Source organism: Eublepharis macularius, chromosome 4, assembly GCF_028583425.1.
Source record: "Eublepharis macularius isolate TG4126 chromosome 4, MPM_Emac_v1.0, whole genome shotgun sequence".
Lineage (NCBI taxonomy): Eukaryota > Metazoa > Chordata > Lepidosauria > Squamata > Eublepharidae > Eublepharis > Eublepharis macularius.
This window is the reverse complement of record NC_072793.1, coordinates 17715806-17736278: the sequence shown is the minus strand read 5'-3', so window position 1 is coordinate 17736278 and position 20473 is coordinate 17715806. Positions and strand designations below refer to the sequence as shown.

Sequence of the window (20473 nt, the reverse complement as noted above, 5' to 3'; positions counted from 1 at the left end):
AACTCCTTTCTGTCCGGAGATCAGGGGGCAAGGCCACCAGCCATGTGACCATTTTCAAGAGGTGCCGGAACTCCATTCCACCGTGTTCCCCCTGAAAAAAGCCCTGGATATGCATATTTAAGGAGTTCATATCTTTCCAGATTTCTTCTTCCAAGGGACCTTATGGGAGAAGCCACAATTAGCTTTTGGGACACACAAAACTTTATTCACCTCCAGCTCTTGCCGGCAGAGAATATGAGTTTGTTACAGCTGTAAATAATACATGACATAATCAAATAGCACATTCAACAATAGGTAAACGATGATAGCATTGAGTCAAACCATTCTCTGTCAACTCACTCCAAGTTTTCTTTTAATGGACATAATGTTTTTCCTGCCACTTCTACCAGCAGTATTTAATTATCAGCCATACATGTTTATAAAGGCTGAGATACAATTGTCTCAAAACATGATTACATAATTTAAAACCCTGATTTCATAGAATCATAGTATCATAGAGTTGGAAGGGGCCATACAGACCATCTAGTCCAACCCCCTGCCCAGTGCAGGATCAGCCTAAAGCATCTCTGACAAACATTCATCCAGCCTCTTCTTGAAAACTGTCAGTGAAGGGGAGCTCACCACCTCCCTAGGCAGCTGATTCCACTTTTGAACTGCTCTGACCGTGATAAAGTTTTTTCTAATATCCAGCTGGTACCTTTGTGCATGTAATTTAAGCCCATTGTTTTGGGTCCTACCCTCTGCTGCCCACTGGAGCAGCTCCTTGCCCTCCTCCAAATGACAGCCTTAGAGCAATCATGTCCCCCCCTCAATCTCTTCTTCTCCAAACTAAACATTCCCAAGGCCCTCAGCCTTTCCTCGTATTTGTTGTATTACAGCTTGATTTGCAACAAATTAGAAAATGTGTTTGTACACACACATATACAGTTGCTTGGAACAGAAAATAGACCTTGTTGACCCACTGCCGATAAAATTATTGATACTTAATAAAGCATTGAGAGCTGAAATAAATGATATATTTCTTATGTTGGGGGGGGGGAGAGTCTCCAAAAATTTCAATCTGTGTCCCTGATTGGAGTATTCAGATGCCCGACATAAGTTCGCCAACCTCCATCTGGGGTCTGGAGTTTTCCCAGAACTCCAGACTACATATATCAATTCCAGTGGAAAAAATGGCAACTTCAGAGGGTGGACTCTATAGTATCACATCCCCTCTGAGTTCCTCTCCTCCCTGTTTTTCCCATCATGGAAATTAAGTCAAGGCACTTAACATTCTCAGGCAGGCTCCAGTGTCTTCACTTCATTATTCTTCATTATTCATCTTCATTATTCATCTATTACATTTATTCCTACCTTTCTTCCATCATGGAACTTCAGGCAGTATATGTAGGATCCCCAGGGGTTCCCCCATCCAGGCAAAGACAAGACCCTTGAAGTTTCGCACAAATCATAAAAATTAAATACCTTAATATTAAGATATGATTTGATGCACACACGAACACAAACACACACAGTTTTACTGCATTTTCACCCTAGAAACCTTCTCATTAAATATATACAACTCACAGAGCTTCATCTTTTTAAAAAAAATCCAGTTGATTATTTGCATTGTATTGCTGAGAGAAATTTCACAGCATTTCTCAATACCTTAGCTACAAGCTACAAGTGACGAATGACACTTGAACGGCAAGTGGATTGAGCGGAGAGCAAGTGGAGGGCAAGTGAACAGGGAGGAATACACTTGCCGTTCAAGTGTCATTCATCACTTGTCGTTTGGCCCTAAAACTGGAATTCACATGGACATTGTTTTCTTAGGGCCAAGCTACAAGTGATGAATGACACTTGCCTGGCAAGTGAACAGACTCACATGTATTCCTCCCTGTTCACTTGCCATTCACTTGCGCTCCACTTGTAATTCATCACTTGTAGCTTGGCCCTTAGTTCTATTGCTAAAATGTCAATAGTGACCACAGTTGCTAGAATTTCCAAAAGTTTCTGCAATTAGTGCTTTTCAAAGCTGGCATCTGAATTCTCCCCGCCCTCAGCCCTCTCTGCCATTTCTCTGGTGTCCTCTTTCAATATTGTGCATGTGGACCCTGCTTCATGGGTGAAGCGGTGAGCTACGTGCATCAGTCATCCAGAGAGGGAAAAATTCAATTCAATTTAAAATAGTAGTTTGTCAAATAATAACTGACATTGCTAATGAATATCTGTGATGTTAGTACTTATTTAATAAAATAATAAGAATAGCACAAATTAACCTGGAAGAAAAGCATGAATGAGAGCTGCAGATTGCTATTCATAGCAATAAGTGCAACCAATTGTAAAAAAATTAGCCAGTATTGACATGGCCAATCCCTGTAAGCTAAAATCTTCACCAGGCTAAAGCGATGTAATTTTACAGGACAGAGGGCAAAGAGAAGGTGACCCTGGGTGTTTGGGGCAAGAGACTGAAATGAAAACTGCAAGTCCAGAGGCACGCTAAGGTCAAACTCCAGAGAAGATCAGATGGGTGAGAACAGGTGGAAGAAAAGATCAGGGAAGCAAAGACGGGCAGGGCCAGAAAAGGGCTGAAAATAGATGAGATCAAGAAAGCCAAGGCAGTATCTCTAAGCTGCATACCCTTAAGGGGTTCGCCGAATGGCATGCAAGTTACAGGAAAGGAAAGGAAATATAGAGATCAGAAGGAAGAGGAGCTGGTTGACATCTGGTGGGGGAAAGCATGGTGTATGAACTAGAGTGTTGAAAGAGGGTCTGGGTGACCTTGAGCCAACCACACACACACAGCTGAACCTACCTCACAGGGCTGCTGTGAAAATAAAATGGAGAAGGGAGAATGCTATAAGACACTTTGGGGCTCCATTGGGAAGACAAGTAGGGTATAAATCTAAATATATAAAGACAAGTGTCTTGACTGACTCATCAACACCCAGCCCAAACCCCTGGACATAGAAACGTAAAATTTGGGGAGAACATTCTTTTCATGATGCAAACACTCACTAAGAAGGGTTTTAAGAACTTCACCACTAAGAGGGTAAAAAGGGGTAAAATGTGTTTCCCCAAAAGGATAGAGCTTCCTTGTGTGACTGGCAGGATGTTACCTGCTTGTGCCCCCGCCCACTGCCAGCTTGGCCACTCTTCCCTGACTGGGCCAGCCTTTCAAGGTCATTTGCATATGTGGGCTGATTGGGGTTCACAACATTCCACACCTCATCCCCCCCCCCCCAAGACAGTTGGAACACAGAGTTCATTTGCATATGCGGCCTGATTGGGCCTCACCCCCCACATTCTAAACAGTATACAGTTGCTATTGGGAGTCATTGACTGTGTCCAGCGGTCAAATGCACCTCCCAGTCTTCCCCTCGAAGTTCACTAGGGTTGCCAACTCAAAAACACGCACACACAAACCAAAAAATGTTGCATACCAATAAGTATTATAACTGGATTTAAAGTAGTTAAATACCGTAGCGAAGCATTGGTATCAAGCTAGTAAATAAATAAAGCAAGCAAGCAAGCTACTTGTACACTGAAGACTGACAAAGCACAGCAGAGGCACAGTAGTTCCAGGTACTGAATTTAAGCTCAGCTGTCAGAAGAAGGTCCAAGAATCTCACCTGACTACAGCTGCTGGTATTAATACGCAGCCTCCTTCCCAACAGTCCTTGTCCCATCAACCCTATCTCATGAGCTCCACGACAACTATTTTTCCCACCCAGCTCCTCTTATGCCCATACCTTTAATGCCGTTCTCACGCCTCTGTAGTCCAGGTTTCTCTCTCCCTCTTGCACCATGAGCCCCAACAATCACTCTCATGCTTTGTGACCCTCCATATCATGTTCATCCTAATGCTACTTTATCCTCTGGGGGGGCTTGTGGATAGAGAAAGGAGAGAAAGGGGAAACAGTTGCAACTCTGTCTCAAAATCTCCGAGCTGCTAAGGAGAGCCACATGGTCCCTCAGCCACAGTTCAGCTTCTCTGCAGTGCAGGTCAGCATTGATAATATCTGTAAAACATCTTATCATGCATAAACTGAACTGGTCTTTGTGCCCCAGACATTTGTCCTATCAAACAGTGATTCTGCACACGTTGGATAATGCACTTCCAATCCTCTTTGTAGATCATTTGGAACGGATTTTTTTGTGTTCGGAACAAAAAATCCACCTCAAACGACTGATAAAGTGCATTGAAAGTGCATTATCCAATGTGTGTGGAATCAGCCATATTGCAGTATATCTGCTTGGGAAATGTAGCCAGAATGCTCCAGTGCTATGAGTCTGAAAAAAATGGCATAAGAAAATTAAAATGACAACCTTAATTTTGTTCTCGTCAGCTTTCATTTAGCTCACTCTACAAGAGGGGGGGGGACCAATATGGGTGGCTTGCCCATTCTCAGCTGTTAAAAATATACAGTCACTCGTTACAGTACACGTTACTTCTTTACGAGTTCTCCACGGAGCCAACACGTGCTCTGCGCCAACACACATCAGCTCGGGGATTGGCTTCTATTAAAAAAAACACCAGAATGCAAATACGCTCAGAAAGTTGCCACCGGGGGAGGGAAATCTCCTGCCTTTCTCTCAAGCTTTTTTCCTTGTGCAAAAACAGTGCAGGGAAGGAGAGTTTTCCCCTTTCTGCTGCCGCATGTGCACACAACAACTCCACATGGAGCAGCAAAAATGAGGAAATGTCTCCACAACGCATTGTTTTTGCGCAGGAAAAAATGCTTGGGAGAAAGGCAGGAACTTTCCCTCCCATGGTGGCAGCTCTCTGAGCCCATTTGCATTCTGGGTTTTTTTAATAGAAGCCAGTCCTCAAGGCGATCTGTGTCTCTGCAGCGCATGGGTTGGCTCCGTGAAGAACTCGTAAAAAACGTAACGTGTAGAGTGGCTGACAGATGGGGATGTAACTGTTAATTACTACCCAGCAGTAAAGCCCACCTTTTAAAATCTAGGTTTTTCCTTTAGCTCTGTGGGGTCCCCAATCCACCACTCACCAGTCTGTAGCCCAAGAAGACAGCTGCACCAACAACGCAAGGCTGCTTGCTAGCTAGAACCAGAGCAATTACTGAGGTGGAACAAAACTGTGTCGGTCTCACTTTTCTTATTTATTTCCACACCCCATCCCAGAAAGCGACAACTAGCCTTTGTATCTTGAGGTCTTGATTCTACAGGGTGCTAAGCAACCTTGGCTCCCACAGCTCATTGGACATTTAGGACAAACCAGCTCTTCACAATGGCCCTGGCAGCCACTCAGAGTTTTGCTTCCGCATTAAGTGTTAAATGCTTCCCAAAAGTAAAACAAGAGAAAGTTGCATGTGAAAAGGTCAGCTGAATCACTGTGGGTATTTTGTGAAATCCTCCTTACTTTTTTTTTTAATGGGATTTTCTCCTTAAATTTGATTCTGATGTTCTGGTTAGTTTTTTCTGTTTTTAGCTTTTGCTGGTATTTTAGGTTTGGTTTGCGGGCAGCGGGGGAGGGTGAGCTCTATGTGTCTTTTTTTCTTTTAAATGTGGATTGAGTTTTTAACAATGTGCATCACTGAAAGTGTTGTTTTGAGAAAGGACGAAGCCTGGGGAAAATAAATAAATAACATGTGGTGTTCTGAAAAATATGCAGCCTTTTGGGAGGCAGACGATAAAAATAAGCATGCATATGTGTGCGTAAGCCTCTATTTGAACACTGAAATCTTCCAATAGAAAACAAACAAATAAGAAAAGAGTCTTGGTAGTAGTTTAAGGAGCAACTAAGTAATTATAGGGTTAGAGCCCACTTTCTCTGATGAATAAAGCTAATTCTCAGTTTGCAGCTATATATACATTCAAAGAGAACAGTGGAATTGTGGAGTCCAAAGGCCATGAATTGCAACCGGTATAATCTGTGAGGTTTCTGTACAAAATTCTGTGTATACAAGATAAGCACAAATTCACAACAGATGTAACTGGTGATTACTAGGGTTGGTCCAGGTTGGGAAATTCTTGGAGATTTGGGAGGTGGGGCCTGGAGAGGGTGGGGTTTGGGGAGGGGAGGGGCCCCAGAACGGTATAATGCCTTAGAGTCCACTCTCCAAAGCAGCCATTTTCTCCAGGGGAACCGATCTCTGTCACCTGTTGTAATTCCAGGAGATCTCCAGCCACCACCTGGAGGCTGTCAACCCTAGTGATTACACAGTGAAGCAGGGCTGTATTAACCCATGGCCGGGCCCCTAGGCTTTCAGGTATTTCAGGCCCCCTCCAGCAGTTCAATTTTCATCCCACTACTAGTATGGTAGGTACTAGACCACATTATGTAGCCCTGTATCCATTTTGAGGGTCTCCTGAAGAATTCGATTCTCAATTTTTAAAATATTTTTATTGTGAGAATGGAACTCTTCAGGAAAGCACATTTTGGGGGTATAATTGTTCAGTACTATAATATTTTGTAGTGAATAATATTTATATGTACACATATTGCTATGGCTTATTTTGAGGGGGAACACACAGGAACACAGTTCCAGTAGTTGTCCAAAGAGGTCACATGTCAGGTGGCCCTGCCCACCTGATTTTTGGCCATTTGGGGCCCATTTTGGTGTGGATTTGGCCCAAAATGTCCAGGATCAGGCCTAAAACAGCCAGGATTGGTCCCAAAATGGCCAGGATCGGGCCTCTGACTGGTGGTGGATCACTCTCCTGCTCAGCAGTGGCCCAATTCTGACAATTTTGGGACCCTTTTCAGCCATTTTCAGTCCCTTTTTGCCATTTTGGGCCCAATTTCTGCCCTGAATGGCCAGGATTGGGTCCAAAACAGCCAGGATAGGTGAGGTCAGGGGGTGTAGCATATGCAAATCAGTTATGCCGATGATGCACTTCCAGTGATGTCAAGGGGCATGGCATATGCTGATGAGTTATGCTAATGAGTTATGCTAATGAGTTCCTCCAGCGCTTTTTTTACAAAATGGCCCCTGCCTTTAACCATTTGAGCCCTAGGGCACAGGTAACAGTGCCTCAACAAAAAAAAAATGACTGGCCCTAGTCCTTGCGGGGCCCATAAGCTTCAGCCTAGTCAGCCTTATGAATAATACAGCCCTGCAGCGAAGAGAAATGCTCCCCACAGAAAGTGTGTTTCTACCGTTTCAAAGTAGAAGTTTCCTAGTGCTTCTTCTTAACACCATAATCAAAGAGATGAACACGCAAAATGTCCTTGTACTGATTTAGACTTTTGGTCTGTCGAGGTCAGTATTGTCTACATTGATTGGCAGCAACTGTCCAGAGCAGCTGTCTAGAACCTGAAGGTTTTTACTCGATTTGAGCTCTCCTATGGGCAAGGGAAATAGTCAACTACTGAGCTACTGTTAAGGTTGCCAGGCCTCCCACTGGCCAAAGTAAGAGCCAAACTACAAGTGACATCTGACACAGGATGAACACTTGTCAGCTTCCCTCAAGTTTTGATGGTAAATGTAGGCATCCTGGTCTTGCAGCTGTGATGGAGAGCCAAGCTGTAACACCAGGATGACTACATTTCCCATCAAAACTTGAGGGAAGCTGACAAGTGTCCAACCTGTATCAGGCGTCACTTAGAACTCTATTGTCTCTCTTACTTTTAGCACTTGACAAATATTGCTAGGGTGGGTGCACAAGGGGGAAATGCAACTTCTTGGCTGCTCCTCTTCCCTTGTGTAGCTTCCAGCTGGGTCATCTCATTCACATCATTTGCTGGAACATCTCAGCATGAATGTATCCAACCTATCCCATCTGTATTCTTAGAACTTACAGCCTCTCATCCAACCCATTCTGTTCTCCTGACATCTCTTCCTGGATGTCTTGTTGCTGCTCCCTGCACTCAGATCTGTCACAATGGACACAGTGTTCCTCTTGGGTGGTTTTTGTACTGTGCAAGCAAAATGCATATTATTCTAAGACATGAAATTTGGCTTAGAGTGTAACTTCTAAAAAGTTTTCACAATGAGCAAAACCTCAGGCAACCTGTCTGGATGATTAAACCCCTTGTCCTTATCTGACTCTTTAGACATCTGTCAACTTAATATTTCTGAACACGTTTTCATGAATATATTTCTGCTCAAAGCAGTCAACATTTATTTGCAGCACAATGTCTATAGAAAATCTTACAGAATTCAACAGGCAATGAAATGTTCCAATTCTCTAATACTTTCCCCCCAAATAAGTGTGCACAGCTCAACAAAGAATTGTATATACACTCCTGGACACATGTCTATTTTACCATTTGGATGGATGCTCCCATATCAAGATACCATCATTCTGAGGAAACACAGCAGCATGATTCTTTGATCACTATAAATCACTAACTTCCTACTCTGACTCACAAGATCCATCGTGAATAAGAGAATATGCAACTCACCCAAGGATACCCAGCGAACTTCCAAGATGGGCATGAACTGAAATACAAACCAAAGTTCATCACGAAATGGGCCGTTTCTTGGTTTGCAAACCAGCGGTTCATTGGAGCTCATTTCCAATGAACTGCGAAAAAATGCTATGATTTTTAGAGTAGTTTGCATAGTTCATTTTTTGGTTCATCACTGCAGACAGCCTGGCCTGATGAATCTGTTCCCTAGGAAATGGGGGGGATGGGCTTTCTGCAGACCTTCTACAGCCCTGGAAGTGATGAACTGATAAACCAAATGAGCCGGTTTGTGAACTGGGCAAGTTCATGGCAGTTCATGGTTTGTGAAATGCGACGAACCACGAACCACAGTGAGCAACCATTTTCCCTCTCCGTGCCTGCCTCTAGTGGGGATTCAAACCTGGAATCTCCCAGACCCCAATCTGATACTCTAGCCACTACACAATACTGTCTCTCAGGAAGAATTTCTTGTTTGCTTGATTTCGTTTTGTAGTTTTCTGTATCTCTATGCGCCCTTTTGTAACTTCAGCTCTTACATCTTTTTTTAATGGTACACTTTATAGGTACTCTAGCAAGAGGGTAGGAAGGTTTGGATGACATTGTCTGCCTCTGAGCATCTGCAAAATGAAATTCTGAAATTTTGTAGAAAACCTCCTCCTACCCTTCCTCTCTTTGAATTTCTCTTTTGATGAAAATTGAATCAATTGAAACCAAACTCCAAATTCCTTTTAAAAAGGAAAAGAAATGGATTGTTGGATTTCAGGGAGAAACTGGGTAAAGAGGAGTTAAGAGAATTCCTCTTAACAAGGCTACTTTAGAGTTGCTTAGGAAAACTGAGATGATTATAACTTGTAACGATTTAACAATAGAAATAAAAAGTCATAAAATATGGAATGGTAGACAGGCCTGCCAAGAGCCACCAGGGGCCCTACATAAAGATTCTCCCTGGACTCACTAATGTACCACTCACAGCCAGCCCAAACATCACACAAAAGTAAATTGCATGGCATGCCCAATTTCTTGGCCCTCCAGAATTTTGTCCCCTAGTTCCACCCCCCTACACACACACGCACACACACACACACACACACACACACACACACACACGGTACCCGAGGGACCCTCTCTCCCTGTATGTTCCCCAGAGAGCGCTTCGTTCAGTGGGTAAGAACTTACTGGTGATCCCTAGCCCTAGGGAGGCTTGTTTGGCCTCGACCAGGGCCACGGCCTTTTCGGTCTTGGTCCCAACCTGGTGGAACTCTCTGTCTGAGGACACTCGGGACCACCAGGATCTTGTATCATTTCAGTGGGCCTGCAAGACGGAGATGTTCCACCAGGCTTACGGTTGAGGCCAGCGTCAGGACCATCATCGAGCCTCCCACTGGTCTCCGGTATTCGAGTACAGCTCGTCTGTCTGTCTACTTCCTCTTTGTACGCTGGGGCCAACTGTGTAGCCAACTACATCAGGTTTTTGTATATATATAATTTTAATTGCTGAATTTTATTGTAGAATCTGCTATGTAATTGTATTTTATGACTGTTTTACCCCGTCCTGAGCCCACTTGTGGGGAGGGGGAGTTAAGCACAGAATAAACTAAACTAAACTAAACATGCCTTTTGTGGCAACCTGGATGAAAAATTTAACTTTGCACTCAATAATTGGGCTGATGCTGGTAGACAAAGCAGGAATTCACCTAAGGATCATAGCAGATCATAATCTGATAGAGGCAGTATGTCTAACAAGCAATAAGAGAGAAAGAAGATGGAGATTGGATGATAATTTACTTTTAAATGAGGATGTACTGCAAAAATGCAGGGAAGAATTGACTATTTTACGACAAATGATGCCAACCCTATGACAATTTGGGAAGCAAGTCAAGCCTATCTAAGAGGAATATTGATGGCAATAGCGTCCAAAAAGAAGAAAATTAAGTTTGAAACAAGATAATTTAACCCCAAAATTGAAAAAATTGGAACGAGACCATAGAAGAACAAAGGATAGAGAAAAATGGGAAGAAATTAAGCAACTAAAGAACAAATTGGACTTATTGGAGACAGAAGAAATTCGGAAAAAACTGAAGTATTTTAAGCATAGATATTTTGAAGCTGCAAATGAGCCTGGAAGATATTTGGCACATTGTCTGAGGAAAGAGTCAAGGAAGAGAAGGATACCAAGAATTAGGGAAGGCAACCAAGTAATTTATCGGGATCAGGAAATGAAAGAGCAAATTAGAGGTTTCTTTTCCAATCTCTACAAAGAAGAATCAATAAATGAAGAGGAGATGGAGAAATATCTACAAGAGACACCAATTAAAGAATTTACCACTGAGCACAGAATTATCTTAAACCAAGCAATAACGATACAAGAGATAAATTCTGCAATCAAAACTTTGAAGACTGCAAAAGCTTGAAGTCTAGATGGATTTACGGCTGCTTATTATAAATCTTTTGAGGATATACTGGCCATACCTCTGCAAAAAGTGATGAATGAGATACAAAGTAAGAAGATTTTACCACCAACATGGCAAGAAGCAAATATAACATTGATACATAAGGAGGGGAATGATCCATTAATACCGCAATCATATAGGACTATTTCTTTATTGAATGTGGAAGAATTGCAGCTGTTAAAATGAATATATTACCCAAATTGAATTTCCTATTTTAAATTATCCCAATTTACATTGAACAAAAGACTTTCAATAGATGGCAGAAAGTAATAAATGACTTTATATGGAAAGGAAAGAAACCAAGGTTAAGACAACGTATCGCAAGACGACAAAAACAGAGGAGGATTGGCTGTGCTGAACATCAAATTGTATCCTCAAGCAGTGGCGTTATGAATCCAAGCAGCAGACATATTAAAAATTGGAAACAGTGGATGCTAAAGAAGGTATCTATAATTATTTATGGATAAAGAAATCATGCAAGTCTATTCATAAACAAGATGCGACCGATATTGTAAGGGATAGACTGCTTAAAACATGGTTCCAATGCAGAAGTAGATTGAGTTGCCACTGATGTTGCCAATTAATGCCTACTATGGGCCAAGCTACAAGTGATGAATGACACTTGAACAGCAAGTGGATTGAGTGGAGGGCAAGGGAACAGGGAGGAATACACTTGCCGTTCAAGTGTCATTCATCACTTGTAGTTTGGTCCTATGATGCAGCAGTCAGAAACAGAATTGATCAACCCAGCTATGAATCAATGATAGACAAAGAAGGAAACATAAAAACCTGGTAAGAAATCCAGGCACAAGGCCAGGTTTTTATGTTTCCTTCTTTGTCTATCATTGATTCATAGCTGGGTTGATCAATTCCCTTACAATATCGGCAGCAGGCTGAGAGCAAAAACACAATACGAATTATTAATATCTGGAGAGTTGTTGCATCTTTTGGGGAAGATTTATAAAATACTACTTCAATATCATACAGAAATGGAGCAAGTCAAAACTTGTCTGATAAAATGGATGCAAAATTTTGGGGAAACTATTTCGATGGACTTATGGGAAAACTTACGGACTAAGGACATAAAATTTACAGGCTGCCAGTTATTGAGAGAAAATCGGTATAAAATGTTCTTTAGATGGTACACTACTCCAAAAGATACCACGAGGATTAGGAAGGGTTACAGTGGACATTGTTGGAAATGTCCGAATATGGATGCAACATTTTACCGTATGTGGTGGACTTGTAAGGAATCACGAAAATACTGGATAAAAATACAGGAAGAGATGCAAAAGATCCTCAGATTTGAATTAAATCCGAAAAGTATGCTCTTAAATATTTTACCAGCTAATGTGAGAAAAGAACAAGGAGATCTCTTCTGTTATATGGTGATGGCAACGAGAGTATTATTTGCAGGAAAATGGAAAGCCGATGCTTGTCCTGATCTCCCAGAGTGGAGAGATAAGATTCACGAATATGCCTCAATGGCCAATTTAACTACCTACTTACGAAATAGACTGATAAGTGAGTTCTGGAAAAAATTGAAGGCTTTCTTTGATTACTTAGGCTAAGCTAATTGATATAGAAGCTTGGAGGGAAGGAGATAGAAGGAGAAATGTTATGTATCTAGGCTTAGGGAAGTCAAATATGTAAGGTTTTGTTTATCAGGTCAAAGAAACTTAAATGTATTGCTGTTTTACTCCTAAAACTATTATAACTGTACTGTGTATGCACTTATTGTTTGTATAAGATTGTATAACTTTCCATTTAGAATCTGCATAACTTTTATACTGTGCACTTACTTTACTATATTTTCTTTTCTTTAAATAAAATTCTTTTAAAAAAATTATTGGACCGATGCTGAAAACAGGAGTTTTCCTAAACCCTTATTACTTAGGCAAACGTGCCCATGTTGACATCACCATCCACTTATGCATTTTCCCACCCTTGGCCAAAGTAATTAGCTGTAAGAAACAACATTAAATAAACATGCCTGAAAATATAGAGAAAAGAATGAGAAGAACTCAAAACAGAGCTGTTCTTTTTAGCAGCAGCCCTGGGCTGAGCTTATACCTCCAAGTACCATTAGGGAGAAGGAAAAAAATAGTCTTTCAGGTGGTAAATCTGGTACGAGTAGCTAGACATTATTGTTTCATCTGAGCTAAAACTGATGCGAGACTTGATTTGTAAATTTCCTAAACAACATGTAATAATTGCTCATTTGTGATACAAAAATAAGGCTTTGCTTTAACGTTCCATCTCTTACAGTGCAATCTTAATCATGACTTTCTAAGTCCATTGTAATCAATGAGCTTAGAAGGATGTACCTCTGTTTAATATTGTACTGTTGATCACCTATGAGAAAGTAAATCCTTTTACATAAATTCAATCATTAGAGCCTGTGGTATACATTATATTAGGATCTCAGATGCCATCATAAACTTCTTCCCATCAAAATATATGCAGCTGACAATTTGTTCACAATCTTGAGTTGTTTTAATTTTTCATTCACAAACTGTCAAGCCCAGTCTGTTCTTCCTTCCTATCTGATTTGTTGTATTGATGTAACATTTTCCATAGTGAGTGAAGTCAGCAATGTTAAAGTGTCCAGTAGCACCTTTAAGACCAACCAACTTTATTGTAGCATAAGCTTTCAAGAGCCACAGCTCTCTTCGTCAGATGCACGGAGATCTGTGGTTCTCAAAAGCTTATGCTACAATAAAGCTGGTTGGTCTTAAAGGTGCTACTGGACTCTTTACGATTTTGCTACTACAGACTAACACCTCTGGATCTATGTAAGCAATGTTGTGTCTGCCCTCAGTGTTCTTTGGAGCTACAGGTGATATGTTAGCTCTTTAATGAGCAAGATTTATTAAATACTTGACAGAGGTGTCTCATAACAACTTCAATTTTCACTTCAAATAACATTTTTCTGCAGAGGGTGTGTTATATGAGTAGAGGTCATTTAATCAGAATGTAATTTTGATTCTTTATAGTGTACGACATACGCTATAAAATTAAACATGTTTTAACATGGCTGCTGTCGTAGCATTCTATACATTTACACAGCAAAGTTTGTTTTTGCTTTTTAAATCTGTTCTTCTTTTGAAGTACCAGTACCAGTATGAAGTACCAGTATGATGTAAATATTGGGCTAAACTGTGCTAAATTGTGCTAAAAACCCCACAAACCCTAAACCCAATATAAAAGCCAAGGAGGGAAGGAAGGAAGGAAGGAATTGTTCTCAAAATATTATAAGACATATTTATATTGTAAAGAGTCCAGTAGCACCTTTAAGACTAACCAACTTCATTGTAGCATAAGCTTTCAAGAACCACAGTTCTCTTCGTCAGATAAACTGTATTTCTCGAAAGCTTATGCTACATTTAGTTAGTCTTAAAGGTGCTACTGGACTCTACTATTTTGCGACTACAGACTAACACGGCTAACTCCTCTGGATCTGTATTTATATTGGAATCCGTTAACGTTGAAATGTTAATTTACATTTTGATAATAACATTGGCACATTGGTTCTTTGCAGGAGTGTGAGGAAACCCCCTTCACACAAGTTTATGGTTTGCTTTAGGTTATATCGAAAACATTTCCTGTTGGGAATGAATTTTCAGTAGCCCTCTCCATCACCGCCCCCTTTGAAACGCCTAGAACTAACCTAACACTGGGAATTGTGCTATCTATGAGGCAATTGAACTGAGCAAAGCCCTGAGGAGCTCCTCTCAGCCTTGATATAAGGCAGTCTTTGAAGAAGCCAAATCCAGAGAAACTCTTTGGCCTGACCGAATGGAGTTGAGCCAGTCATCAACCTGTCCACTTTATTCCACGAATCAAGAGAAACTAGACTTTTGTATCTTGCTGTAGATAGACAGATAATCTTGTGAGACAATCCTAATGATTGTATAAAGCTAAAAAGTCATCATTTCTGGATGGTATTTGTCCTCTTATTGGATTGCAGTGAGGGAAATTGCTAAGCAAGGATTGCATTGGGAGGTGAATACAACAGTGTTTTCTTGAGGACAGTCTAATCACATCAAGCAGCAAAAAGAGAGGGACTCAAAAGAACTGCGCAAGAACCATAAATTTACAAGATTAGTTTAAGACAAATGACAAGAATACACTTGATTACTTTGACCAGGGCTTTTTTTCTGGGAAAAGAGGTGGTGGAACTCAGTTGGTTGCCAGCACAGGGGGAAACTCCTGGTGGGAGGTGGTACCACATGCACACGTGCAAAGTGCACACATGCTCCCAGGACTGCCCAATGACATCACTTTGGGTCAGCTGGAACAAGGGGGGAGTTTTTAAAAGTTTAAATCACCCTCGGCGAAAATGGTCACATGGCCGGTGGCCCCGTCCCCTGATCTCCAGACAGAGGGGAGTTTATATTGCCCTCTGCACTGCTCCAGCGGCGCAGAGGGCAATCTAAACTCCCCTCTGTCTGAAGATCAGGGGGCGGGGCCACCGGCCATGTGACAATTTTCAAGAGGTGCCAGAACTCCATTCCACCGTGTTCCACCTGAAAAAAAGCCCTGACTTTGACTATATCATTGAGCTTTACATAGTGGGAATAATATCATGGGTAAGCAGCTAACTATCTGGAAACTGTTTTCTAAACAGAAACCTTTGTTGAAACTATCAGAGTGGCACAATTCCCTCAGGATTAGATATACATTTTGGCTGTCGCCAAGGTTGGGGCATTGTGGGTAGAATTCTGGACTTTGGTTGGAAAGGCCAGGCCTCAAATCCCAGCTCAGTTCCTCGGATTTTTCCCTATGCCCCATCCTAGCCTACCTCACAAGGTCTTCTTGTTAGCAGTTAGTGTTGGACTAGGATCTAGGAGACCTGGATTCGAATCTCCACTCTGTCATGAAGGCTCATTGAGTGACACTGGGCCAGCCATTCGCTCAACCTAACCTGCCTCACCAAGATTGTTATCAATCCAGAACAGGAATAATATCATGTACACAACTGTTCCTTGGAGGAAAGACAGGATTATAATTTAATAAATAACACTTCTAATTGTTTTATAAAAGTAATCATATCATGGGTGTGTGTGTCAGTTTTGTTGGTACAAATAGGAGGTTAATATTTCTATACGTCTATTAAGTCAGTTGCTCCACGCTAATTAATTTTGGTTTACAGTAATTAAAAATAACATTGTTATGTCATTCAGAGACACATTTCATTCCTCAAAGGTAAACGTTTACTAACGAGTGAGTAGAATAGATCTTATCATGAATGTTAACTGAGCTATCCAAATAAAACTTTAAAAGTAACAACCTGCACAAGAAAAAATCAGCCTAAACTGGCCTTGACGTGGTTTTATTGCTGTTAAACAACTTGTGAAGACTGTTTGGGGAAACAACTTATTTTTATCTACCTTCCAGATACAACTGACCTTTGAGAAGTTAATGTATTACAGTCTTAACGTTTTGCAGTCTATACAGCTTGTTAAAGTTTACAAATCTTGTGATAGAACAACCTCCACAGGTAATTTATGCCAAAGGAACCACTCTGAGAATGAACTCTCCAATATTCTAGTTATAATTTAATTTTATTTTCATTTAATTGATTTCATTTTTATTCCGCCCTCCCCACTTTCGCAGGCTCAGGGCGGATAACAAAATTACAAAATTACAAAATTATAGAGGAGAACCTCTTCAGCTTCAAATTCCTGAAACTGTATTTCTTTTGGATAACATTCCTGATGCTCTTGGACATTGTCCCATTGAGATTCCGACCTTCCCAAGCACCATGGCTGGACTTAATCACATGTAAAACAGGAAGTCTGTTTTTTTATATAGCAAGCAGGCAGGTGAAAGTAAACTGTGCTCTCACTCTTTACTTTGGTTCTTCAAGTCCACTCTGCAAGTGAGAACCTCCATGAAACAGAAATGCCTTCTGCTACCTAGACTGAAGGACAAGTAGGAACAGGGTTGCCAGCCTCCAGGTGGTGGCTGGAGATCTGGAATTACAACTGATCTCCAGGTGACAGAGATCAGTTCCCCTGGAGAAAACGGCTGCTTTGGAGGGCGGGATCTATGGCATTATACTGTTCTGAGGCCCCTCCCCTCTCCAAACCCCACCCTCTCCAGGCTCCAACCCTAAAATCTCCAGGAATTTCCAAACCTGTACCTGGCAACCCTAATTAGGAATGAAGATGTATCCTGTGAGTATCCCTTGTGTTAAGGATACCAGTGACAGACCCTTTCTTCCATCTGCGGGAATCCATACAGCCTCATAATTTGGTCCTGAATTGAAGTGCTACTGCATTTTGCCCCAGCACTCCCAAATATGATCCAGTGCAATAAAGACAGACACCAGTTAAAGATCAACTAGTTTCTTGATTATCCTTCAACTTTAAACTGCTGATCTCTGTCAAGCACTTATACCATAAGCTGGCTCTTTTGAGGGTGGGCTGCACTAGGCATCCTTCTTGGGTGCCCACCTGGCAAGTCCACCCTGGCTCCAAACCTGGCTGGTGGATTTTGCCTGCCTTGTTTATCATAGCCTGCACAGTCTCCTGTACCGATAGGTGCCCAGCTTCATCCACCTCCCCTGACAGACCGCAAGGCCTCTACCAGGTTCAGGGGATGCCGCTCAGCACCTGGGGCACTCCTTCGCAGCACCACCCAACTGCCCAGCATGTGATAGCCTAGTCTGGACCTACCACCCATCACCGCAATGCCTCAGGGTGTTTGCTGATTCCTCCTACCTATCCTGAGCAACCCACCCTATTCCTCCCAAACTAGTCATGGCCTAACCAGCTTTTAACCAGGCCTATTTAGACTCCTAGCACCACATACATCATGGAGCAGGTGAAAACAGGCCTCTTCTCTTTCCAATCTGAGGAACCTCCCCCCCCCCAAATTCCTGCTCCACCCCAAGTGGCAACCAGCTCGTCCCATGATGTATCCAGGGTGGGAAGGTGGGTTGATCTCCTCATCAAATGGAAGTTGAGGGATAAGGCAGCCAGCAACATCCCCTGCTGCCCCATCTGGATTGGCTGAGCCACTCACCTCAGCTCCCACCCATCGAGCCTTGCACCATTTTCAAATGATGTGGGCTGGGCCAGACTAGTCCATGGCTAAATGCCATGAACCTAATTCCCGTCAACATTCCAACCCCTCTCTGAAAGGTGATTGGATGCCGGGGCAGCCTTCCTAGAGGCTCAGAGATAAAGAGCTGAATGGTTCTTCTAGCTTTTAGGGGCATGACAACCTCCTGTCTTTTTCAGTACTATTCCCAAGAATCTCTCCCAGTTATACAATATGGGATATAAAAAGTTTAAAGGTAGTTCCCCCTCCCCCATTTAAACTAATGGGAACAAGTACATAGCAGATTATGATATGAAAGAAACTGATTAAGGTAGTAATGCCAAACTCAAATCTGAATAAAAAATCTTATTATTTCCAGTTTGATGTAGTGGCTAAGAGCCCAGGACTCTAATCTGGAGAGCTGGGTTTGATTCCCCACTCCTCCACTTGAAGCCAGCTGGGTGACCTTGGGCTAGTCACAGCATTCTGGAGCTCTCTCAGCCCCACCCACCTCACAGGGTGTTTGTTGTGGGGATAATAATAACATACTTTGTCAACCGCTCTGAGTGGGCATTAAGTTGTCCTGAAGGGCGGTATATAAATCAAATGTTATTATTATATTATTATTATTATTATTTTCTTACCCCTACCATTCTAAAATGTCCTGAACGTGTTCCAGTCCAACCACTCCTTAGTCTCTGTGCTGTCATCTTGCTTTTTTGTCCTTCCCAGAGCAGATTATGCAGCTACAGATACTAGCTCATCCCAACTCTTATCCTTCTTATATATTCTAAATGATACTCCATAGATACCGAATGTCTCATTCTTGGTATTTATGGGTAGAGACTCACCAAACATTGCTGCAGACATTAGAGATGGGCGTGAACAGGAAAAAAATCGAACCATGCGGTTCGTGGTTCATCGCATTTCATGAACCACGAACTTTCATGAACCTGCCCTGGTTTGCGAACCGGTTCATTTGGTTTGTGAAAACGTTACATCCATGTCAGAAAATCGTCACTTTCGAGTCAGCAGAAGGTCACTTCTAGGTCAGCAGAAGGTCTGCAGGAAATCCATCCCCTGTTGCCTAGGAAACTGATTGATCGACGTCAGGCTGTCTGCAGTGACGAACCAAAAAATGAACCAGCCTAAAGTTCATGGCAGTTTGTTAGAAATGGGCTCTGACAAACCACCAGTTCACGGACCACGAACCAGCCTGGTTCATCACGAACTTTTGTTCGTATTTTGGTTTGTGCCCATTTCCAGCAGGCATTAATGTGGGACAGAGCTTTTTCCATCATTGCTACCAACATTGCAGCCCTCTCTCCCTTGGGTGGGATGTCTTGTTCTATCCTGTTCAAGAAGGCACCAGGCAAGGAGAGCTCTGCATTGCACTTCCTCTTAATATTGTTAATGCTAATTGCAGCTGCTATTTTACAGAGTTTTTGTTGCTTTATTGGGCTTTGGGGTTATTGTTACCTTTGTTGCTGTTTTATGATATTGTATGGTTGTGGGTTGAGATCCTGAACTAATTTAGTTAGCCACATAATTGATTTACCTATCGAAAAGGAGAAATACAAGTATTGGAACTGATTTCCTAAGATTGCCAATAGTGGGAAAAAATTGCCACCTGAATCAAACTGAAGACATGACTTCCTCATATGATCCACTTTCTGTACTCTTGAAAGAAAGTGGTACCTCTAGAAAAACAAAATAAGTAAGCTAGGATTTAAATCATTCCAGACAGGATGAAATGCTTGATGCTGACTTTTGATTAAAATGTTTAGGCCGTATGTAGATATTAGAATTGTAGTTTGCCATTTGCATTAAGAGCACAGCTAGCAGAAAAGATAACTATACTAGCCAGTTGTCAGAGCACGTGATGTTCTTTAGACATGGAATTTCTCAAGTGTATCAAGTGGTCTATTCCCATGGAAGGATTAAGCATAGGATACAACAAGTGCTTGCGGCACTTGAGTTTCCTTGCTACAGAGGACAACTGTTGTGTTTATTGCAGTCAATGCAGGAAGCAGAGATAACAGAAAACAGTTTGGAAGGTAGCCAGCAATATTATAAGAAATGAAAAACAAGCTGGGGGGAGTGACGTCACAAAGCATCCTGAGGAAAGAAGCAGAGAGGAATCTTCACTACCGGCAAATGCGAAATGGATGAAGTTATCTTACGACTCATTGTTAGCACAAACATTCCTTAGGAAGAGTGACATTCTCTGTCCTTAATCACAAACTGACCTGAAGGGTAGAAAGAGCAGTGTCAACAATTGAAATCAAACACCACCATGACGCTTGCCGGTACTTATGTACCAGTGACAGCCACTAAGTCTTAGCATGTTTTTCAAATCAGACATTCGGATCTCTTTGTTCTTACCTACAAAACTCCGATCCGAGGACATTCTTCCCTCCACACACCCTTAGCTGTTTATGAAGTCTTCTCTAACTTCCAAGTCCACTTCCTTCTCAGGAAGAAAGAAACAGGTTGGGCTATTGCCCAGCTCAATTGTGTGTGTGTTTTTTTAATTGTAAAGCAAAGAGCACAATTTGTCTAAGATGTGCTGAAGCTTTAATGAACAGGACCCTTCCGTTAACAAAGAAGGAAA

The 20473-nt window shown here is 41.8% G+C and overlaps 1 protein-coding gene across 2 annotated transcripts in view; it reads right to left on the bottom strand.

Moving 5' to 3' along the window:
* The window catches only part of KCNJ16 (potassium inwardly rectifying channel subfamily J member 16), a 94199-nt gene that overhangs the window by 24347 nt on the left and 49379 nt on the right, over window positions 1-20473 (bottom strand). The window contains exon 1 of one of the 2 annotated variants that reach the window (XM_054978750.1): window positions 4995-5057. The exons of the other annotated variant lie outside the window; for it this stretch is intronic. The gene's annotated coding sequence lies outside the window, so the exon portion shown is untranslated. Of the gene's footprint in view, window positions 1-4994; window positions 5058-20473 lie in introns of those variants that run through there. 2 annotated transcript variants of the gene reach the window in all.